Raw genomic sequence first — 26,263 nt, forward strand, 5'->3', positions numbered from 1 at the left:
ACAACATAATCCTTACAAACATCCTCGGGTCACCAAGATATCCTTTAGACACCATATTTAATGATCAGTCATCTAAAACGCTTGGTGATAATCCTTATTACGAGTACACCACAATTTTCTTTTGTTATGTCACCAATCCCACCATTGCAAGTATAAGTACGTCTAATTCACTCAAAAGTTGCACATACACACACACACACCGCTCGCTGGTGCAGTGGTAACGTTCCAGCTTGCCAACTGGTGGACGGGAGTTCGCGCCTCGCTCAGGTTGCGAAAAGTTTCACTGACGAAGTGGGTGGTTACTGTCCCCCTCGAGCAAGGGGACGGGTGTGTGCGTGTGTGAAGGTCACAGCCTTGCCCTTAGATCGGACTATATGAGCTCTCAGCTCCCTTCCGGGAGGGTAAAAGCTGACAATCACGACCATCAAGTGATCCTGACCGACCCGGTGAATTACACACACACACACACACACACACCACACACACACAATTTCATCCCTCACCTATCCATATTGCATTTTCTTTCCGACCCCATAAACCCATAAACCCATATCTTTCTGACCCATTCATATTTTTATCTCGCCTCCTTGTGGAGGGACGCCTACCATCAATTTAATTTGTGGCGTGGAGGGAGGAGAGGTCATGGGTGGAGGGTGAGAAGGGTGAGAAATGAGGAGAGGAGGATGAAGAGAGAGAGGGGGGGCAGAGGGAAGAGAGGTCTGGAAGAGCAAGAGGAGTATGGGGGTGAAAAGTGGGAGAGAAGAGAACAAGGGAGAGGGGTGAAGGAGACTGGGGGAGAGGGAGAGAAGTGGGACTAAAGGAAATGGGGAGAGGGAATGGGGGATAAGGCGTGGGGTGGGGAAAAGGGATAGATGGGGTGGGGTGGGGAAAAGTGGCACAGGTAACTCATACGCTGAATTGTGACGGTTTATTTATAGGTGAGTAAATAAACAAACATATAGATATAAAGACTGACACACAGACAGACTGATAGATATACATGCACAGGGATACAGATAGATAGGTAGACAGACAGACAGATTGACAGGTACTCGTAGACAGATCCAGAGAGATAGAGAGATGGTTGTTTAAGGGTTACCGTATCTACCACGATGAATCATAATAAACCTGAAGACAGATTGGATGGCCGTCGGAAAAAAAAAAAAAAAAAAAGGAAATATAAAGACATGCTAAGAGATAACAGAGGATGGACAGACATGACAAGATGGAGAGAAAGAGGAAGATAAAAAGAGGAAGGAGGCGAAAACAGAAAGGAAAAGAGGCAAAGGAAAAGAATCTAAAAGTAGGAAAGATGGAAGGAAGGAAGGGCGTACGATAAAGAATAAATAAACAAAACTGATGAGAGAGAGAGAGAGAGAGAGAGAGAGAGAGAAGGGGAATGAACGAAAGAATAGGGAGAGGACTGAGAAGTGAGTACTAAGGAAAACCGATGAAAAGGAAGAGAAGACAATAAGGGGAAAAAAGCGAGAGGGAAGAAAAGAGAAGAATATGAAAGGGACTGACGAGATGATGGAGGAAAGAGAAGAATGTGAAAGAGAAAAACGAAGGGATGAATGGAAAGAGAAAAATGTAAAAAAATGAAAAGCATGGTAAATCCTTCTCATTCCCTCCCTCAATATTCTCTTCCCTCTCTTACAAATCTCCCTTCCCTTCCTTCCTTTTCTCCTCTCTAAATCCCTTTTATTTCTTCTCCTTCCCTCTCTCCATCCTACTCATTCCTTTTTGCTCCCATTCCTCGTCTTTCCTCTTCAGTCTCTCTCCTCCCCCTTAACCTTTCTCTCCCTCCTCATTCTCCCCGTTTCCTTCCCATATATTTCTTTCCTTCTCTTCCCTCTCCACTTTTGATTCCCTCTTCTTTATACCAACTTTTCTCCCTTTCTCCTTCCCTTCTCCTCTATCCTTTCTTCCTAAAGCCTTCTCCCCCTCCCTTGCTCTCCCTCTTCTTCCCTCCCTCCCTCTCACTCCTTCCCTCCCTGCCTCCGTCCATGTAATCAGGGCACAAGTTGGGTTCGATTTTCAGATATCAGTTTGCGCAGACCTCTAAACAGGAGGGAGGGAGGTAGAGATGGGTAGGGAGTAGGAAGGTAGGGAGAAAAAGTATAAGGGGAAGGAGATAGAAGGAAGATACGTTGTGTGTGTGTGTGTGTGTGTGTGTGTGTGTGTGTAGAGAGAGAGAGAGAGAGAGAATCATATCTCCACTGCCCCTGTCCAAGTTTAAGCACTTTAACATAACTAGGCCACTGATACCTCTGATATACTGCTAACACACACACACACACACACACACACACACACACACACACACACACACACACACACACACACACACACGCACACACACACAATTATTATCGGGGTCAGGATGGAATGACAATGGGCCGTACTATAAAAACTAAACGCCAGTACTGACGAAAGTGAGCGTCTGACGTTCCCGTTTTTCGTACCATAAATAAATTTGCTGTTCACGCCAGGCGTTCGTCACCTGGTTATGGCGTAAAATAGTATTGGAATGTCACAGAAGGATAAACGCCACAAGAGATCCCCCTTTCGTATAACAAATATAAATATTCATAAATATGATAACCGGTTTTTCCATTTATAAAAGCTGAATAATTCAGGAATCAAATTTCCCCTAGCGGCCTAAAATATATGAGAATACAAGGCTGTTCATAAGATTTTTCAAGACTAAACGCTTCCGTAGCGAATACGAGTAAACAAAAACTTCTATGGTGGCGACGTGGCACGTAATATTGAGTTAGGATATTAAATAATACTTTCTAGTTTATTTCAGACTATCTGTGTACTTTCTGAATAGATTTTTGAAACGGCAACTGTTTGAAAGTTTTAAGTTAGCCAGCTCAGTGCTGTAGTTGGCACATTTGAGGGCAAGCCAGTAAGCTTCTACCTATAGTCCAACAACATCATTGTGTGACACTTCTTGCCTATGAAAAGTCATGAATAAATGACGTGTATGAAGTGCATATACAATATTATATTACATGGCAGAAATTACACATAACAGAGTTTGGTCAGCGTTGGTAACTGGTTAGTTTGGTTTGTATTTTTCATCTGATTTAGTGTTCTCTCTTACAGTTGTTTCAGAAACTGATAATAAAACAGACACAAATTTTTCATCAGTACCGACAAGTATGTGCAATCACTTAAGTTCTTTCTTCAAAAATGTGTTTCGTTTTTGCACCAAAATGAATTGATAAACTGATGTAGTTAAGATAGTTGGGTAAGGTTACCAGTTACCGGTATGAGTGAATTGGTTGGTTAGGATGCTGGCTGAAATATTGCCTGTTTCAATCAAGCACTCAGATTTGAGCATAGGTGTGTTGGCTTTAAAGCAAAACTTTTAAGTAAATGCAGATTTTTTCATGGGAATTAAAAAAAAAAAAAAAATCTTTATCCCAAGAGCTGTTCTTACAAATACTGTAGCTACAGGCCTGATGAAATGGCCTGCTCCATGCATATATAATATAAAAACTAGTTACAGTAATTGGATAGAAATGACAGTTATTGTAATGGAGGAGTAGATAGGTGTAGAAAAGTCATGGAATATTGGTTAGGGTGGAAGGGTTATACAAAAGCATGAAAGGTGCAGTTAAGCAATGACTGACAAACAGGAAGTAATGAAATAAATATTTTGTGAAGGAGACCATCAAGCATATGACCAGAGTAGGACAAACCTAGGAAAACAGAACAGTATATACATAGTTCGAAAATACAGTATATAAAACAGAACTGGATGAAAGTACTATAGAAGTGGAATGATTTCTGGGCAACAAAAAGGAAAGCTTGTCTGGCAGACTGGGACAGAAATAATTAGCTACTGTATATACCATGTAACTTAGGAAATCATTGCATACTGCTTGAAGGGAAAGGTAATGATAAGGAATGTGAATCTCAGAGTAGTATAATTACTGAGCTAAACTGGAAATTTACCTGTAATACCTCAAACAAGGAAGGTGACAATAATGTAGGGAAAAAACTATAGCTAGATATATAGAAATTGAAAGAACAACTGTTACAGTACACACATCTTAAACCTATATTTTCCAATATGGTCTGCTGGTCACGGCTGGATGACAAGTGTGGAAAGAAGCAGCTGAAAAAGAATGGAGTGTTACTGCATCCCTCTTGTGTTGGTGCTGCAATGAATGTCACCATTCAACCAGCTTTGTAAAGAAGTAAATTAGTCTCCATGCTAAAAATAATTCTCCAGTAACTCTGTATTTACATTTTGTAACATAAATTTAGGAACACATGATGTACTGCTGCATGAATGAAAGTGCACATAACCTGGATAAACTGCTGTATAATTCGTGACTGGTGAGCTGGCCAGGAACAACATGGAAATCTATGAAGTATGCAATAATAGTCACTTTATTCGTATGAAATCAAGTCTGGATAATCTCATTAATTTTTATCATGCAAATAACTGCAAAAGGAAGATAAATCATAATTCAGTCTAGGCTATAAATTACACTGTATCTTGCTTATAAATGCATTCTCTTTATGCGTTCTGCCATCATTTGATACCAATTCTAGCGCAAATATACTTATTTCGTACGTAAAAGTAACAGTTTAGAATGGGTTAGCGAAGTGTATGGTTTATTAAACAGAAGAAACATTCAAAATTTGCGCGCTTTTAGTGCTCATGCAGCGCATTCTCGCCCAATCTAGCGACTGTTGTGGCATTCAAACTTGAACTGGGTTTCGCCAAGACTGACTGTCCAGATTTTTTATAGTAAGGATGACTGATGCTCAGGAACGTCTGAAGACTGAACGTCGCCGTTGGACCGCCTAAACTCTGGGTTTTTATAGTACGGCCCAATGTCGTGTGTACATTTAATGCCATTACCCCCTCGCTCAAAATATGTGGTATTACAATTGTGCTTTTAGCGTTAATTATGCCAGAACCCTCATTTTGCTCCAGATTATGTTCCCAGCCCCTTTATGATGATGATGATGATGATGATGATGATGGTGACGATGATGATAATAACCGATACAGTATTTCAACTCCTACTGGCATTGGTAAACATCAAAGAATATCACCTCTTCTACTAACAGAATATCCGCCCCCCCCACCCCTTGTATTTTGGCAAGGGATGTAGCGACTAAGCGAGGCAGCCACGACCCCCTTTTATATATGGCACGACCCCAACACTACCTCACCGACCCCTATTACTACCACAAAACCTATACAACTACCGCTGCATAACCTAACTGGACCCCTTCACTCCATTCCATTATTTACTACTGCATAACTACCAAAACCGCTTCCACAACACCAGCACCCTGTACACACACACACACACACACACACACACACACACACACACACACAACTGGACTTCTTCACGCCATACCATTATTTACTATTGCATATCCTGCCTACCACAACACACATCCAGTACACACACACACACACACACACACACACACACACACACACACACACACACACACACACACACACACACACACACACACACACACACACACACACACACACACACACACACACGATTTTGTTCAGTTTACGAAGGAGTGTAAAGCCTAATTAAGGAGTTAATGAAGGCTAAATCTACTCGTAACTCCTTCAGCTGTAAAAGTCTATACTAAGCTGAATATCATCATCTGGAGGAAGCAAGAGTTTGAAAGAGTTAATAAGCAGGTTCAACCTTTGTTCAAGTTTTGTGTCCATTTTTAGAGAGGAAGCAAGTACCGGAACATTGGATGAGAGAGAGAGAGAGAGAGAGAGAGAGAGAGAGAGAGACTGGCGACAATCTATATTACAATGATCCGATTTCTGAATGTTTGTTACCATGGCATACCAACCCCAGGGTGGGGCTGCTGACACAAAGGGCATACCAACCCCAGGGTGGGGCTGCTGACACAAAGGGCATACCAACCCCAGGGTGGGGCTGCTGACACAAAGGGCATACCAACCCCAGGGTGGGGCTGCTGACACAAAGGGCATACCAACCCCAGGGTGGGGCTGCTGACACAAAGGGCATACCAACCCCAGGGTGGGGCTGCTGACACAAAGGGCATACCAACCCCAGGGTGGGGCTGCTGACACAAAGGGCATACCAACCCCAGGGTGGGGCTGCTGACACAAAGGGCATACCAACTCCAGGGTGGGGCTGCTGACACAAAGGGCATACCAACCCCAGGGTGGGGCTGCTGACACAAAGGGCATACCAACCCCAGGGTGGGGCTGCTGACACAAAGGGCATACCAACCCCAGGGTGGGGCTGCTGACACAAAGGGCATACCAACCCCAGGGTGGGGCTGCTGACACAAAGGGCATACCAACCCCAGGGTGGGGCTGCTGACACAAAGGGCATACCAACCCCAGGGTGGGGCTGCTGACACAAAGGGCATACCAACCCCAGGGTGGGGCTGCTGACACAAAGGGCATACCAACCCCAGGGTGGGGCTGCTGACACAAAGGGCATACCAACCCCAGGGTGGGGCTGCTGACACAAAGGGCATACCAACCCCAGGGTGGGGCTGCTGACACAAAGGGCATACCAACCCCAGGGTGGGGATGCTGACACAAAGGGCATACCAACCCCAGGGTGGGGATGCTGACACAAAGGGCATACCAACCCCAGGGTGGGGATGCTGACACAAAGGGCATACCAACCCCAGGGTGGGGATGCTGACACAAAGGGCATACCAACCCCAGGGTGGGGCTGCTGATACAAAGGGCATACCAACCCCAGGGTGGGGATGCTGACACAAAGGGCATACCAACCCCAGGGTGGGGCTGCTGACACAAAGGGCATACCAAACCCAGGGTGGGGATGCTGACACAAAGTCAGCAGTATTGTCAGACGCACATGCTAACCATGCAACCACTCAAGGCTCCACGCTAACTTGATAGTTTGCAGTGCAATATTATACACTACAAACATCATGCAGTAGCTTTATCTATCTATCTGTCTATATCTAGACACATATATCTCGCTAGCTTGCAGTGCTTTGTTACAGTAAAAAGCTTATGCGCTAGGTTTTCTCTCTCTCTCTCTCTCTCTCTCTCTCTCTCTCTCTCTCATCTCAGTCACTGGTGCCGTAGTCCACCAGGGCCGTAGGAGCACTGCAATAACAACGCTGCATCACCTGTCTCCACCTCTGACGGTTGTGGCCAACTGACAAAATTCTTCTCACGTTCCTCGTTCTGGATTCTATCCGTCCAATTTATTAGCAAAGAAGAGGAGGAGAGGAGAGGAAACAGGAGAGGAGAGGAGAGGAAACAGGAGGGGAGGGGAGGGGAAGGGAGCGGAGAGGAAGATTGATGACTGATGCCGACAAGAACGACGACGACGACGCGACGGCGATGATGATCAGGAAGGCGACGACAACGACAACGACGAAGCGACGGTGATGGTGATGATGCCGACGACATCGACGACGATGATGATGATGATGATGACAACTAGGTTTTGCAAATAATTATCAATCTTATATACCGTACTCACTTCAACCCTTCTGCAATTCCTCCAGCCTAATCCTTCCTACGCCACACAAAATCGTGCTGGGGCAGCCGTACTACAATAAAGGCCCTCTCCCACTTCGGCGAAAGTGTGGAAGATAAAGTCACGATGTGTCAAAAATCCCTAATCGTGGGTAGTCGTCTTCAAAATCTTGTCCATTCGTGGCATGGCGCCGATACATCGCACGAGATGGAAATTTGCCGTGGGGGACCACGACGTTTTCATGCTGCATGAAAACGTCGTGGCCCTCCACGATTTTGTAAAATTTCGCAGATTAGTTGTAAACAACAAGGCGACGCCTCGGCGACATCGGCGATTACCCTGCGTATAAACCGAGTATGATCGCCGACATCGGCGAGGCATCGGCGGTGAATAAAAACGTTGAGATGTCATACGGTCATACGGCGAAGCGTCGGCAATGTATCGGCGATGCATCGGTGAGGTTAATACGACATACCCTACGTAAACCGTACGATATGTACCGGGTTGTGCGACAGTACTATTTCATCTTATGAATGTCGGTGATATATCGCCGACATTTCGCGGATGAACCGTCGATTAATCGCCTTAAATACGCCGATGACGGCGAGGCACCTGCGATGGCCTCGGCGTTTTGTCTGCGAGGTGCGTGCGATGCATTCGCCGACACATCGACGATACATCGTCGACAGCACGCCGCCGTTGTACCTTTATCGCCATTGAGTCGCCATAAAAAAAACCGTTAAAATTTGAATTTAGAATAATGCTTGTGCATTACGCCGACATATCAGCGATATGTCGGCTACTAGTCGCCAGTTATATCGTATACTCCGCCGAGGTTTCGGCATTTTGTCGTACTGGTGTCGCAGGTATTACGCCGACACCACGATTCTTGGTCAGAATCGTCGACACATCACCGACTTCAGCCACGATTTTCATCGTGGCTTCATCGTGCCTACTTACGCCGAAGTGGGAGAGGGCCTTAACACTGTGGTCGTTGTCGTTATACAAATACACGTGTTTTGAAAATTTACGTGTAAGACAGGTGGATACGTGGAAATATTAAACCCTCTCAGTCCCATGACGTGTTTTTATGTTTTCTTCTTCCTATTCACTTTCACAAAGAAACACATGTAGTGAATAAGATACATGAGGCTGTGTTTATCTCCTCCAGTTCCAGAAGGCTCTCCTAAGCTGAATAAAATCGTCTGTAACAAAGTGGACAAATACGTGATCGGATTGAAGATGTTAACGGGTGAATGTGATGAATAAATGTGTGAATTATGAGTAAACGAATTAATAGTCTGGGTAAATGTATGGTAATGTATGTAAACTGGTGTCAATAGCCATTACCCTCCTTGTGTTGAGAATATATTACCTTCCTTCTTCTCCCTTCCATTCCCATACCTCTACAATCACTCTAACCAGATTCTCCCTTCCTTCCCATGTTCTCTCCTCTCCCCTCCTCTCCTGCACGCCTCTCCACTCCTTTCTTGAAATCCTTCTTTTCCTCTTTCATCCCACCGTCTTCACTCCCATATCCTAACCCTCTCCTCCTTCACGTCACCGTCCTCTCTCTCTCTCTCTCTCTCTCTCCCTACCCCACCTTTGTTCCCCATCTCCTGCCTTACTTGCCTTTTCTCGTCTCCCCTATCCTCTCCCCTTCCTTACCCTGCTTCTACCTCTTCCTCCCTGCTTTCCTCCCCTTCCATTCCTCACTTATCTCTCTCTCTCTCTCTCTCTCTCTCAACCCTTCCACAATTTGTATCATCTGTATGCAAACTGGGTTCCTTCTCGAACTAACAAGAGGACGCTGTGTGTGTGTGTGTGTGTGTGTGTGTGTGTGTGTGTGTGTGTGTGTGTGTGTGTGTGTGTGTGTGTGTGTGCTGATTGTACAAACGCCCGTGCCAAGGTACCGATCAATTTAGTAGTACACAGATCAAACTGATGTGCATAACAGAGAGAGAGAGAGAGAGAGAGAGAGAGAGAGAGAGGGTACCCATGTAAGTGTGCATATGTTTTTGTGTAAAAGTGTGTGCGTGTGTACGTTTTCGCTTATATGTGTATGTGCATGTTAATAACGGCGTTTGCATGTATACATGCACGCCTGCGTGTAAATATCCATGCCTGCGTGTGTGTCTGTTCGCAGAGGTGTAAATGGAATTAATGCCAGAATAATCAGAGCATGAACACCGTATTTATATGCAAAATAATGCAAACTTTTGAGTAAACCTCCACGCACACCAGTTTCAATAATACTGTGTGTGTGTGTGTGTGTGTGTGTGTGTGTGTGTGTGTGTGTGTGTGTGTGTGTGTAAAACATCAATCAAATGTATAAATTATTTCATTACTGTCAAAGGCAATTAATATAAAACCAAATGATATAATTCAAAACTCCATGATACATACACAAATATATATAAGGGTTAATAAATGGGGAGCCCCGAGGTTCGGACTTAAGCTTCGCGACAATGAGCCGATAAGCGGAGGGCGGTACGCTAAGTACCCTTCCAGCAACACCCCACCCACAGCAACAACGGCACTCAACGGAATATAAAACAGAAAAGTTTACAAGAATACATGAACAAACACACTTATTAATCACAGTCAGCACGAAAATTGCATAGAAAAAGGTAGATATATACAAAATATATGTAAACAGTGTAATGTGCTTAGTTGTTCATTATCAGTATGAAAATTTGACAAATTACGGTTCTCGAGTCCCCCCCCCCTCTCTCTCTCTCTCAGGGCACACAGGCCAGGCATTAGTCAGCACACAACTGGTCTAAGGCAACACAAAGCAAACCACCAATAAGTGTCTGGTGGCTGATCACACAATACACCATCCTATCTCTTCCTTGCTACTGATAGATAGCATCCAATCCTATTCCTTGTTCTTCTTACTCCCCTCCTCTTCCACCACTATCCCCATCATTTACAACACTACTATCACCAGCTGGTAGTGAGTCATAGCAGTCAGGGGTTGTTAACTTCTGAATTTATCCAATATATCCTGGGTACATTAACTTTCTCTGGGCACATCTACACTGCATATCTATTTACACCTACACTAATACTACGTCTAATGTTATACCTGCTGACCTCTCATATACCCAACACCATTCATATGCTGATGGCCTGGATTAGGAGAGGAGGGGAGGAAGAGAGAACAGGGGAAAGGATGGTAAGAAGCAGAGGGAAAAGTTGTGAAAAAGGAGGAGAAGGAGAAGGAGTGACGCATGGCACACGGGTGTGAAGGAAGGGAGAGAGAGTGATGTGTGTCACAGCTCGTGAGAGAGAGAGAGAGAGAGAGAGAGAGAGAGAGAGAGAGAGAGAGAGAGAGAGAGATTCTATTATAATGACATCCAATTATTCAAGACCGCAGCAAGTGAGAGTAAAAGTAAGTGATAACTGCGTAAAAGATGGTTCACTCCCCAACGCCTCAGTGGTACGGAGCACAAGATACGGCCTGGCCCCTTCAACACCACTGATCATCGTCACATTTCATATTGCTTCATTCATCTCACCATCTATTCAGTCCTTTTTGGAATATTTCGTACGTGAGTTAAAGGCAAAAATAGTGAGTTTCTGAAATGTTTCTTTTTCCCTTATGCGTTCAAATGGCAGGCTACTTATTGGTATGTTTATTTTATTTTTCACCACCACCACCACCAAACAACAACAACAATAACAACAACCATTATCATCAAGTCTCCCTTTCTGTCTCTGTGTCTACCTGTCAGTCTATCTGTCTCTCTCTGTCTATCTGTCTACCTGTCTGACTGGCTGCCTGCTGTATGTAATACTATACACAGTAAGGGTGGGTGTGAATGTGAGGGTGGTCATGCATACTGTAGGTAATACACTTGTTTTGTCTTACCCGACACTGTTTAGCACTCCATATATTCCCCCCCCCTCTCATCATTCAGCTTTCCTCCACATTAATCTCACCAACCCTCTCCATCAGTCCATCTCTTTCCGTTCGTTCCCCTCCTCACGTTATTTCTCTCTCTCTCTCTCTCTCTCTCTCTCTCTCTCTCGCTCGCTCGCTCGCGCGCGCGCAAAATGGAGATAAGAGCAGAAGAGCAAAAGGAAGAAAAGTAACAACTGGAGAGTCAAGTATGCAAAGACGAACTGGCAAACAAAGGAGTAAACAAACAGTCAGTAAACAAAGATACTGAGGAAGAGAAGAATACTGAGCAAAAGAGAAGGTGAGGCAAAAGTAGGAAACATATAGTACGAAAAAAACAAAAGCAAAAGTGACAAATACAGAGTCAAAGAAAGACAGAGTATATACAATGAGTACTGAGAAAGTAAAAGGTGATGAAGTAAAACAGAAAATGATACTGGGCAACAGAAAGACATAAGTAAAATATTAAGCTAACAACTGAAAGCTAATGATACAGATACTGCACACAAAAAGGGCAAAACATAAGGATCCAGAGAAGAGAATAAAGTAAACGAAAAATTTACAAGATTTAGCAAAAACAAAGAATGCCAGACAGAGAAAGACAGACTCAATCAAAAATGAATAATATCGAATAAAAGAAAACAATTATGCATAATATCAAGGTACTGAACAAAAGAGAGAAACTGGGCAAAACAGAGATAATACAGCAAGAGGGAAAAGAGAAAAGTGAAAAAGCTGGTTGGGACTCAAGCCACTCCAATCTCCAAACCCAGATAGTAAAAGCGACATTACTGACAATTTATCAGTTTTATTTACTGAGAGAGAGAGAGAGAGAGAGAGAGAGAGAGAGAGAGAGAGAGAGAGAGAGAGAGAGAGAGAGAGAGAGAGAGAATGGGTTATGTCCACCAATATGAAATTAGTAACCCTTAAGAAGGACTGGACTGGCGGTAGGGAAGGAAGACAAAAAAAAAAAAAAAAAAAGTGAGATAAGAAGGGACAAGAGAGGATGAACAAAAAATGAAGGGAAGGATGGGTAAGGAAAACGAAGAGGAAGAGGGGGAAAACGAGAGAAAATGAAAGAAAATACAAGAAAGGTAAAGGAAAAGGAATATAAAAATACGAAATAAGCAGTAAAAGGGCAGAAAAGGGGGCACAGGGGAAATCAGAAAGAGAGAGAAGAAATAGGCAATTGAGGGAGGGTTGGAATGAGAAGGAAATTAAAGTATGGATAGGGAATGGATTGAGATATGGGAAAGAAAATGATGATGAAACGGGAAGGAAGAGAAAAGAGGAGATAAGAGAAAAAATAAAAAAAAAATGAAAGGGAAAAAGAAAGGGAGAAAAGCCACAAACTTGTAGCTAGTGGAATGTAGTAATGGGTATAGGTCTCCAAAGCTCCTCCCATCCTGATGTTTTGTTTTTGTGCTTTTTTTTTTTTTTTTTTTTTTTTAACCTCTTAGCACTTTTGCACTTTGCACATTTGGAGACCTATACCCATTACTACATTCCACACATTAGGCACAAACATGTGTTTGTAGCTGGTGGAAAGCTTCTGTTTCCGTGCTTTTTTTCATCTCTGATCTGTGCACTTTTACCATTTGTACTTCTTAATCGTTTCAGAAAAAAATTAGTTTTCTAGTTTATGATCTTTTTGTGGAAGAACAATTATGAATAAAGCAAGAGTTAGATTTGGATTGTTACATGCATACCATACTGAAAGAATAAAACAAGGCTGCCTTGCCGTGAAAAGAAGCGTTTTGGTACGTTCTTTAACTGTAGGAGAGCTGTAGCTAACCAATATTGTGCAAAATGCCGTACTTAGAGGTGACACCGATGCGGTTTTCAGACCTTAACTCGCGAACCGTAGCCTGAATGCTTTTCTAAACATGAAAAGAAACATGTACACTTGACAAACAGCGTTTTGGTATATTGTACGCTCGCGTACGCCTTTTTGTTTTGGAGTTATGATCGATGATGAAGAAAACAAAGATAAAGAACAAAATCGATATTTTTGCGGTTCGATTTTGCGATTCCTACGAAGAGTAGCAAAGACTTTTCGAGCAGTTTTGCACTTGAGTAGCGAAGGTCTTTTAGTTCATAAGCTTAGAGCTGGGTTTTGAGACCGTTCACGCGAAATGCTCCTATACACTATAGGACGGCACGCCACTTTGAACCTGCGCCATTCCCTGATATTAACAAATTAACCCCAAAAAGAGTGTGTGTGTGTGTGTGTGTGTGTGTGTGTGTGTGTGTGTGTGTGTGTGTGTGTGTGTGTGTGTGTGTGTGTGTGTGTGTGTGTGTGTGTGTGTGTGTGTGTGTGTGTGTGTGTGTGTGTGTGTGTGTGTGTGTGTGTGTGTGTGTGTGTGTGTGTGTGTGTGTGTGTGTGTGTGTGTGTGTGTGTGTGTGTGTGTGTGTGTGTGTGTGTGTGTGTGTGTGTGTGTGTGTGTGTGTGTGTGTGTGTGTGTGTGTGTGTGTGTGTGTGTGTGTGTGTGTGTGTGTGTGTGTGTGTGTGTGTGTGTGTGTGTGTGTGTGTGTGTTTGTGTGTGTGTGTGTGTGTGTGTGTGTGTGTGTGTGTGTGTGTGTGTGTGTGTGTGTGTGTGTGTGTGTGTGTGTGTGTGTGTGTGTGTGTGTGTGTGTGTGTGTGTGTGTGCCTATTTGTAGTATACAGGAATTGAGCAATGCTCGTGTTGTCCTGTCTCCATGTCCACATTTATCAAGTCTACCTTTACACACATGAATGTTTTTCTCATGCACCACCTCTTTGTCTAAGTCGTTCCAAATATTTAAGTATTTTACCTAATATACTTAATTGTGATATACACGGAATGTACTATGCTCGTGGGTTTCCGTCGCTGTTTCTCAATAAGTCGAATTTAGCTTTAAACTCGTTTAAGCTTTTAGACTGGGACGATCTCTTTGTCTAAGCTATTCCATAAGTCTATACTTCTGTAAGGAAAGCTATATTTCTTGATATCCTTCAAGCAGCTTGACTTTTTCAATTTCATTCCGTGTCCTCTTGTTGCTCTCTTATCCCATACAAACAGATCTTCTTTGTCAAATTTTATCTACTCCCACCATGGTCCTGAACACCGCAATCATATCTCCCCTCTTTCTCCTTTCGTCTAAGGAAAGCAAATCCAGTTTTTCCAGCCTCTCTCTGTATGACAGGTCTGTCAGACAGGGGACCATCTTGGTTGCTGTTTTTTGTATTCTCTCAATCTTGTTTATATCTTTCTTTTTGTGTGGGCACCACACTACCGCTGCATATTCTAACCTGGGGCGGATCAAGGCCACTATCAATTTTTTCATCATCTCCTCATCCATATAATGAAATGCTACTCTTATGTTTGTCAAGAGTTTATAAGTCTCTCTATCTTGTTAATGTGCTTTTCTGGTGACAAACTATCTTGGACCAGCACTCCCAAATCTTTCTCTTCTCTCCTTTTTGTTATTAATTCATTACCCAACAAATAATTCAGTGATGGTCTCCTGGTACTTTTACCCATTTCCAATATTTTACATTTCTTTAAATTAAATTTCATCTCCCACGTCCGGCTCCAATTGTGTATCCTATCCAAATCCTCCTGCAGTATTTTACAATCCTCCTCAACCTCTACCTTCCTCAAGATCTTTACATCATCAGCAAACAGACTTGCATAACTGTTCACTCCATTTACCATATCATTTACGTAAATCAGAACATTACTGTGTGTGTGTGTGTGTGTGTGTGTGTGTGTGAGAGAGAGAGAGAGAGAGAGAGAGAGAGAGAGAGAGAGAGAGAGAGAGGGGGGGGGGGCACGATACAAGGAGATACGGAAAGGGTACCGGGAGGGGGATGGCTAGAAAGGAGTAGAATGCCAGAGGATATGAAAAGGAAGACAAAGAGGGAGGAAAGGAGTAAGGAAAGATTTTGAATGAGCGGGGTGATGAGGAGAGGGGAGGAAGTGGACAGGGTAGGGAGAATGCATGCAAGAGAGACGGAAACAAAACGACAGACAGACAGTGAAATCGGACAGAAGAGCTGAGGATATGGGGAGGGGCGGGGGTTGTAGAAGGAAGTGGGGTAGAGAAAGGGATATTGAGAGTACGAAGGAGTGCAAAGGAAAGCCAACAGCGACAGACCTGTTGGTGCTTTCGTGGCTGTTTGGTATTGGGAAGGTAATAACTAACAAAACTATTCCATCAGCTAAAGACATATTTGAAAAGCAGCAGGGAGGGAGGAATAGAGGGAAAGGGATATGCAGTGACGATGGTGGGGTAATGAAAAAGATAGAGAGAGAGCGAGTGATTGGACTGAGGACGCCCTGGAGGAGATGGGATGAGGGGGCGATAGTGGCGGTGGTGGTGAGGGGGAGGGGGTGGTATGAGTGATGGTCAGTGTGGGGTTCAATTTGGTGTGATTTGTGAGCAGTGTGGCACCAGCTAGGGTCACACAGCTTGTGGATGACTCTCTCTCTCTCTCTCTCTCTCTCTCTCTCTCTCTCTGAGGTACATAGTATACTAAACCTGACGTTATGCTATACCAGGAATACGTAATATAATAAACCTGACATTATACTCGTATAACATGTGTGTTTGTGTTATAATTAACATTATAATCAGGTGGACCTAAACATGCATGGCAGCTAATTTTCGACAGCTTCTACGGTGAACGGCCAAGGTTTCTAAGAATAGTTCATCACAGTTGTGATGACATGTGCTTGCGTTACGAAGGGTAGTTTTACTGAGAAGTCTGTAAGTTGTGTTCTTGGCTACTTCAGCCCAAAACGTCTTTTATATGATATCTCCAGATTATTTTATTCTGCTTAGGAAAGATTTTTTTATCAGGAAGGAAAAGATACAGCTCTCATTAACACCTTGTTTATGGGATTATTCCGAAGCTGAATAAAAGCGACTGGCTGTAGTAAAAATATGGACCCGTGGTGAAGGGATTATAACAGCTGGTAAAAGTAATATCAGCCTCATGTTCTGACAGTTCTCCATCCAGTGATGGAAGGCATCGTTTACATTTGTCTCCAGTTAATATTTAATTTCTTAAACACAACCTCCTCCTCCTGTCCCTCCTCCCTCCCCTCCTCCCTCTCCAGGATAAATACTCCAACTTGCTGATCTCACGCCTTCCCCTCCCCCTCCTACTCTCTTTCCATTCCTCCATCCCGTCTTACCACCTCCTCCTCCACCTCCCTCAGACGTCCCTCCATACCCCTCCCCCATCGCCTCTCTGTCACTCCTCCCTCCCCTTCCCCCTCTCCATGAAATATATTACTTACTTGCTGACCTCACGCTTTTCCCTCCCCCTCCCTTTCCATAATCCTTTCCCGTTTTACCCCCTCCTCCTTCACATTCCTCAGACGTCCCTCCATACCTCTCCCCCCATGGCCTCTCCTCATGTCCCTCCTCCCTCTCCATGAGACATATTACCGTATGTACACCCAGGGACAAATGTGTTGACGCCTCTCCATCTTCACTGTGAACCATGACCCCAGGACGTGTGTTCAGTGTGTCCGTCTGTCCGTCGTGTTTCTGTTAACACGATAACTTCGCAAACGCTCAAGATATCATCACAAAATTTTACAGGTGTGTATTAGAGAAAAAAAATCTAAGAGTTCGAAATTGGTGAAAGTAGGTCAAGGTCATACTCCGAGCCGCGCTAGATATGTATCGGCTCGTGGCTGGTGTGATTCCCCGTTTGGGGGGCCTCTAGTTGATTACTGCTCCCCCCCCCCTCTCTCTCTCTCTCTAACACACACACACACACACACACACAATGCATCATAACACTACACACACACACACACACACACACACACACACACACACACACACACACACACACACAGCTTTATTCGTACTTCGCCAGCATGGGGAAAGGAATATTTCTGGGTGCAGTGCATCTCATTAAGAACGGTTACATTTACAACTTACACAAATCCCCTCATCCGTAACACAGTACTTTTCACGTTAATTAATATATTGTTCATCCACACACACACATACCGGTACATATCAGAACACTCCACATACCACTTATCTAAACCAGGCACCTTACATAAAGCCCATCACCCCTAACACAATACACTTACGTGTATAAAATATGTTTTCCATCGACACACACACATATCAAAACACTTTACACAACACTTGCCTCAACCAGGTGTGTATCAGCAAGTGCACCTACCGGACTCAACCTACACACAGCACTGCCTTCCGCACCTGCAATGTAACAAGAACAATATGTACAGTACATCAGACTACTACATACCTTGACGAAGACCGTTTACTACTACACTCTTCTGTTTTTTCTTTTGTTCACTTGCATTCTAATTACGGTATTATAGATAAAATTCCCAAAAGTAAAAGGTGAACAACTACCCAATTACGAACAAAAAATACCAGACTTTTCTATTGACCATCATCAAGGGAAAGGAGGGGTAACAAAAAAAAAAAAAAAAAAAAAAAAAATACTTACAAACTCAACCCCTCTCTGGCGGTGTCCTTCAACCCCTCCCACTGCCGTCCATCTTCACCATCACCACTCACCCCCTTCCCCACCCATCCCCCTAATATATCCACCCCTTCCCTCCCCTTTCAACCCCTCCCACTGCCGTCCATCTTCACCATCACCACTCACCCCCTTCCCCACCCATCCCCCTAATATATCCACCTCTTCCCTCCCCTTTCAACCCCTCCCACTGCCGTCCATCTTCACCATCACCACTCACCCCCTTCCCCACCCATCCCCCTAATATATCCACCCCTTCCCTCCCCTTTCAACCCCTCCCACTGCCGTCCATCTTCACCATCACCACTCACCCCCTTCCCCACCCATCCCCCTAATATATCCACCCCTTCCCTCCCCCTTTCAACCCCTCCCACTGCCGTCCATCTTCACCATCACCACTCACCCCCTTCCCCACCCATCCCCCTAATATATCCACCCCTTCCCTCCCCTTTCAACCCCTCCCACTGCCGTCCATCTTCACCATCACCACTCACCCCCTTCCCCACCCATCCCCCTAATATATCCACCCCTTCCCTCCCCTTTCAACCCCTCCCACTGCCGTCCATCTTCACCATCACCACTCACCCCCTTCCCCACCCATCCCCCTAATATATCCACCCCTTCCCTCCCCCTTTCAACCCCTCCCACTGCCGTCCATCTTCACCATCACCACTCACCCCCTTCCCCACCCATCCCCCTAATATATCCACCCCTTCCCTCCCCCTTTCGATCACTCCCTGTCGAATGTCTACACGCACACAACAGCAAAAATCAGTGTGCGGAAACTCTCTCTCTCTCTCTCTCTCTCTCTCTCCACAATGTTCCTCTTTATTTCGTACTGTTCTCTCTCGCTACATAACAGTATCTCATCTTATCTAATTTTCTCTTCATTCTCTTTATCTTCTCAATCCGTTTTCTCCTTATTTAGGTTAATAGCTTTCCTCCGTCTTTAATAACTTTTCTTATACTGCATCTTTTTTTCCTTCCTTACCCAACCTTCTTTAAAAATTCCCTTCGTTTTTCTTCTAAACTCTGTACGATAATTTATACTGTTTTCCTTGTTTGTACTCCACTTACGCATTCTCTTCTCGATCCGTTTATTCTTACATTACTTTTTTTTTTTCGCTCATATCTATCTATCGCGAGATGCCTTAATTTCGTAAAGGCCGGCCAGAAACGAATCGCCTCCGTGTCACTTTGTTCTGTGCCATTGGTTTCTCTTCTTCATCTATTTCTTTGCCCCATCCCTCGATCTCATCCTCGGTCTATCCTTTTCGCCCCCTCCACCACACACACAAGAGTACATTCTCTTAGTCTGTCTTTCATTATCCATCCTCTTGCCTTCATCATCTTTTTTAGTCTCACCTTTTTCTTCATATTTCCTTCCACTCTCCTTCCCTTGTCTCTGTCCGATTTTCTCTTTATTCAACCTTTCCAGTCTGCCTTCTCTTCATACAATAGTTATATTTTCTGCTTCCTCCAGTTCCTCTCTTCCTCTCTGTTCCCTCCCATTCACATTCTTAGTCCTCTTCCACCTTCTCTTCCCGTTCCTTCCTTCCATTTACTTAATCCTATCCCTATTTCCCATCTCCCCTCCCTCTCCTCCCCTCTCCTGGGTAATACGTCATCATTCTCTTCAGTGACCATTTAATTTCATTTTTCCGCCTTACACCACCCTTTTCTTCTTTCTCTCAACCCCCCTCCCACCTCTAATTCCTCGCATTTCCTATTCCCATCCTTTCCCTTTCTTCTCCCCTCCCCTTCCCTCTCAGTCGGCCTCTCTCCCCTTTCTCTCTTCCTTCCTCCTCTCTCCTCCTTTTCCATCTCCGTGTTCTTTCATCCATACGGCAGGCTGGTGGTACGTGTAATACAGTGGTGTGGGTGTAACACCACTGAAATATACAACATGCCATCCCACTGAACGGCTTAACTAAAATACCTCCTATTTTCCCTTCCCCTCACCCATCCCCTTTCCCCTTCCTTCCTCCATCCCCCTTTCCTTTCCCTTCCCCCTCCCTCTCCTACCCCATATCATCATCATATCTCTGCCTCCAAAAACAGATTTTCCATAATCCTTCCCCTCTTTCCCTCCCCTTCCCTTCCTTTCCCCTCCCTTCCCTCTACCTCCTTCATTTTCCTTCTATCCTTCCTTCACTTCCCACCCCTTCTCTCACGCCTCTCCTCCCCCATCTCTTCCTAATGTGTAAGGATTGTTTTATTTGACTGTAGTATATTGTACACATATGTATAAAATGTTTATGACTATATATATATATATATATATATATATATATATATATATATATATACACACACACACACAAGTAAATATATATAAAATCATCACGTCAGCAATGGGCCCATGGCACCGTAATTTCCAATTAAGGCAACTAAGAATGGAGATGACACCCGCCAGCATTTTCCTTTGAAATATGTCACCAAATTTTCGGACACATCACGTGGCCGTCATCAGGGTACACACCTAGGATCCTACCAAGAAGCATACACCCGATATATTACTAAAGTTATGGATCCATAACCTTCCTCCACCTCACCTGTCCCCTCTGTTTTACCCAAAATGACTTTCTTTTATTCCATCTCTTCTTTGTACCTTCTCTCCCTCATCCTATTACTTTTCTCTTCTCCTCGTTCCCTCCTCAAATCTCTCTGTCTTTTTGGTTCCCATGATCTCTCTTCCTATTATCTTCTCACTAACAGCTACCTGTTCCCCTCGCTCTCTCCTTCTCTCCTTCCCCCTTCCTTTTATCTCCTTTCCTTTTCCCCTCCTTCCATTTTCCTCCAGCGGACTCTCTTCCACCCCGTTTCTTTTTTCCTCTCTTCCACCCACCCATCCATCCGTCCATCCATCCTTTCCTTCTCTCCCTCCCTCCTCCTCCCCCACCATGCCATCACAGCAAATGTATAAACAAACTGCGTGAACCTAATTATAGCAAACAGCTTTGTGATTTCACTTCACCATTTTCCCTCTTCTTGCATTTACCTCATTTTCATTATTGCTACTTTTATTTTCATAATTTCCTCCCTAATTTGTGAATAATTCCGTTCTTCCTTTTTGCATCCTTTCCATCACTTTGCATCATTATTTTTTCTGTTCTCATAACTTCATCACTAATTTACCAGTAACACTGAAACTGTTGATAATATGCCCTTATTTTCACATCATTCACATTAGTTTTCTGTTTCACTGTCTTCCCCTCTTTCATATACATTTTCATCATAATATCTTCTAATCACTTTCTCTTCTGTCAGTTTCATTTTCGTCATGCATTTCCTTTACTTCCAAAATCCTTTTTCATCACCAATCCATTAGAACGTTTTGTTTCGTTTTATATACACTTCTTTACTATATAAATTATTTTATTTACAATATTTTTATTAACAGTTTCAATATCTTCACCTTCCCGTTCTTATTTTCCCTTTCCTTCATCTTCACCATTCTTTTATCATTTTATTATGTCTTACTTTCACACTATTTTTCTTTGTATACGTCACTGCCACTTTCATTACTGTTTTACTCTCTCACACTTTTATCCGAAATCTCATTATTATGGATCTTTCTTTAATGCCTTTAATCCAATGACATATCGATATATTTTTGCTGCCTCCTGACATTATTATTCAGTTTTTTGTGAGGCCTCTTGTAGTGAAGGGGGAAATGAAGGCTGTGTCTAACTTCACTTCGAAATCTCTCCAAGTGTAGTCAGACTTGAAGCTGATTTGACTAGTAACCAAGGAGGCTCATTCCTACCTTACGACTAAAAAAACATATCTCATGCAACAACTAGTAGTCTAATACTTTTTACTGTGTCAAAAGTGCACCTGGTCTCCGTGTCAGGTAAATCTTCAGGTAAAGTGTCACAGTTTTGGCCACAATGTCCCGTTGGCAAAATGCTTCACAGAGTCACTGGCGAAAAAAGTCTTAATATATTACGTGGCCGACGCCGTGATGAGCCTGAGATGAAACTTTAATAGCGAGGCACGTGTAGTGACCACTTCTATGCCAACCACCACCTGGATGACAAACTAAGTCTTAAAGAAACCGTGTGTGTGTGTGTGTGTGTGTGTGTGTGTGTGTGTGTGTGTGTGTGTGTGTGTGTGTGTGTGTGTGTGTGTGTGTGCGTGCGTGTGTGCGTGCGTGCGTGCGTGCGTGCGTGCGTGCGTGCGTGCGTGCGTGCGTGCGTGCGTGCGTGCGTGCGTGCGTGTGTGTGTGTGTGTGTGTAAATTAAAAAGGAAGTGCTACCAAGTCACCTAGGTCACTTATAATACAGCACTTTGATGTCTTCAGTCAAGTTTGCCGGTAAAGTTCGTCCACATCTCTGAACAATTTCTGAACAAATCTCTGAAACTATCCTCTCATAGATGCTGACAAGTTCATATTGTAATGCTAATACACTGATGACAACTTTCCAACCCGCCTGATTATTACTGGCTAATTCAATATTATTTGGTTTGTTTTCACCTGACGGAACTGGCCCATTCTCACAATCTGATAACTAATTGGTGTTTACGTGAAATTCAGTTAGCCCATGTCGCGAGGTAGGAAAGAATCTCCTTGGTTACAAGTGAAATCAACCATCCAAATAGGCTACACCAGGACACCAAGTGATCTCAATGGAGTTAAGGATCTTCGTCAGGTTAACGTTAACACAGCATAATGAAGCGAGATGCTAACTCTGCAATCCCAGTTCAGTATTACAGATCAGTTTATCAGGACCTCATTAACTTATGACACAATTCTCAGAGAGTAAAAAAAACAATGTATTTTCGGCAACACAAATTATGTCACCTCTATTGCAACTCTGTCCATGGACTCTGATAACCAGTGTGGTGAACATCATGCAACACTGATGACACTGATCTATGGACACGTTGTCATCAGTGTCAGTCGCTGCTAATTCATGAAGCCGAATCTTACAGTACATTTTACGGTAAAACAGGCCAAACGACACCACCTTTGTGGCCGACTGCACAGTGCTCTTGGCTGTTTCATCTGTCAGTTTATAACCGTCTGCTATATGTCTGGTAATTGTAATTCTGAGTACATGTTTCCAGTCAGCACAGAAAATGTACGACACCAACTGGCTGGAAATGTAATGAAAATGATAAAAAATTACAGGAAAATAATGGGGTAGAAGAACTGAAAGCATGCCAGGCGAGGGAAAAGATAAAAAGGTTTGTAAGGAAAAAGACGAAGAAGTAGAGAAGGCTGAAGAAAGAAGAAGGGAGGAAAAGGAAAATTAAGGACAAGGAAAGGGGGGTATGAGAGAAGAGGAAAGCAAGAGAGGATGAAACGAGTGTGGAGAGATGGAGGAGGAGAGAAGGAGGGAGGGAGGGAGAGGAGAGGCATGGGCAGAGGGGAGAAGGAGAGAGGAAGGAGGGAGGGAGGGAGGGAGGGGGGAGGCATGGGGAGAGGGAAGGGGTAGGGGAGAAAAGAGGCAAAGAGAGGGAGAAAAAAGGAGGACAGAGAAGACAGGAGTAAAAGGGTAATGAGGAGAGGAAGGCAGAAAGATGGGAAAAGGGAGAGAGGGGGAAGAAGAGGAGAGATAATAGAGGGATTGAGTACGAAGACAAGGAAATGGACAAGAAGAAATGGGGTAAAAAAACAAAAGTGAACAATGAAGAAATTGAAGGAGAGACATGGACATGGAGAGAGGCAGAAAAAAGAAGAAATGAGAGAGAGGGACTAAGATCAAGGAAGGGCTGGGCTGTTCCGGCACGACTGTAGTGAGGGGGATAGAAGGGAATGAGGAGAAAAGTTGGCAGAAAGGGGAAAGAAGAGAAAGAAAAGGCTTGAGCATGAAGGGGAGAAGAGAGGAGAGGGGAGAAGAGAGGAGAGGTGAGAAGGAAAAGGACGGGAGAGGGTTGAGGGGTTACAAAGGCCAATGGCAAGAAGGGAGATCGAAGGAAGAGAAAGGAGATGGATGGCAGAGAATGGAGAAGGAAGAGAAAGGAGATGGATGGCAGAGAATGGAGAGGGACGAGGGAAAGAAGAAATGAGGGAAGAAGCGAAGGGAGAGATAGAAAGGAGAGGGAAAGAAGGAAAGAGAGAGGGGAGGAGAAAGAAGGGAAGGAAGAGACAGGGAGGGAAGACAAAGACAGAGAGGCGGGGGGAGACAACTTAAGAGGGAAGGGACAGCGAGAGAAAAGTGTGTGAGGAGACAAGAGGATAAAGGGAGGGGGAGAGAAAGAGAAGCTTCAAAACTGGGCTAAAGCGACATAGTGGTTGGTTCAGTGACCGTGGGGAGGTGGGGTATGGGGGAGGGTGGGAGGGAAGGAGGGAGGGAGAGGAAGCGAAAGAGGGGAAGAACAAAGAGGGGAGAGAGAAGGGAAAGAGAGGGAAAGACTGGAAAAGGAAGAGGAGAGCTCGGGGCAAATGGGAGAGGAGAGATAGGAAAGGGAGACAAAGAGGGTGTGGGAGGAGGGGAAAAACAGCGAGGCGAGAGGATAGGTCAGGGAAAAGAAATATATAAAGGGAAGAGAGAAAAAATTATACGTGGGAGGAAGATGTGGAGGGAATAGAAAGGAGAGAAGAAAATGGGAAAGGAACATGAGAGGAAGGAGGGAAAGAGACGGGAGTGAGGTAAAAGGGAGTCTAAAGAGGGAGAGGGGAAGAGAGGGGATCAAATATGTGAAAGCGACATGGTGGGCAGTTTTGTGGCCGTGGGTATGTGTGAGGAGGAGTAAAGGGAGAACATGGGAGACAAAGGGAGGAAAACAATGATGATGGAAAGAACTGGAAAATTATGAATAGTGGAAAGAAGAAAGTGCCAAGAGAAAGGGGAGGAGGAGATAATGAGAAAGAGGAAGTGGAGAGACATGGGGAGAGGAGGAACGCAGGGGTGAAAAGTGATGGGAGAGAGAGCAGAAGGGGAGGAGGGAAGAGGAGGAGGAAGGAAAACTGTGCAGGAGAACGGAAAGGATGGGAGGGACAGAAGTACGGATGGGCTAGAGGGGGTGGGGAGGGGGGAAAGGGAGGAGGAAGGTAAAGCAGAAGGGTTGGAGATGAGTGCAGGAGGAGGAAGGAAAAGGGCGAAGAGGAACTGAGAACTACCAAATCACCTCTATCTCCAGCACTGCTACCACCCCTTCACCACTATTATCACCACAACCATCATTACCGCCACCACCATCACCACTTCTATCATCTCCACTACCACCATAGCCACAAGCATCTCCATCATCACCACTACTAAAACCACCACAATATTTCAGTTCCACCACCACTACCACACTCCCTCACCCTCACTCCAACGCAGCCAACAAAAGTAATCAACAGTATATATATAAATAGTGTGGGCAAGTTTTGGACCCACAAGAGACGCGCTGGTTTATTACATTAATTACCCGGTGTCACTTCACGATAAAAATGGTCATCAGCACCACACATTAAAAAGGAATTTACAGAGTTAGATATTTTTGCTTTTACCAGGGACGGGTAGGAAGGTGGCTGCTGAAACTGTCTGACGGTGGCGACAATTTAATTTAATTTACATTTCCCAAGGGGACTGTGTGTGTGTGTGTGTGTGTGTGTGTGTGTGTGTGTGTGTGTGTGTGTGTGTGTGTGTGTGTGTGTGTGTGTGTGTGTGTGTGTGTGTGTGTGTGTGTGTGTTTTAATACTGAAAAGTTTTCGTTCTAATTTCAAGAAGGCTTAATATTCCTTTATATGGAACATTTTGGTATTCTCTCTCTCTCTCTCTCTCTCTCTCTCTCTCTCTCTCTCTCTCTCTCTAATACACTCCTTCCCTTTACCAGGCCAACAAAACCTCCGCCTAAATCACTATGCCACGATAACCCAGTTCCTCGCCCCGATACCGTCGTGCTGGTGTTATCGGTGTTATCGCCAGCTGGTTATGGCAGCAGGCTCACACGACGGTCACCAGCTGGCCACACTGTACCACACTAAACTGCACACCTCACACACACTGTACCACACCAAACTGCACACCTCACACACACTGTACCACACCAAACTGCACACCTCACACACACTGTACCACACCAAACTGCACACCTCACACACACTGTACTACACCAAACTGCACACCTCACACACACTGTACCACACCAAACTGCACACCTCACACACACTGTACCACACCAAACTGCACACCTCACACAATTTGGATCCTATGGCTTCATTCCATACATTTTCCTTTTACCTCTTTACCCCTTTCATTTCTTGGTAATTTCAATCTTTAGCATTCCCATTTTAATTTATCCAATGGTGGTCGGCGCCCATGCTAGGGAAAGGAACACTGTGAGAAGCTGAAGTTCGTTCACACAGTCTTAACGGATCCTTAATAACACCTTCGCTAA

Source organism: Coenobita brevimanus, chromosome 115 (genome assembly GCF_032717465.1).
Source record: "Coenobita brevimanus isolate Jiangsu-jjx chromosome 115, ASM3271746v2, whole genome shotgun sequence".
Taxonomy (NCBI): domain Eukaryota; kingdom Metazoa; phylum Arthropoda; class Malacostraca; order Decapoda; family Coenobitidae; genus Coenobita; species Coenobita brevimanus.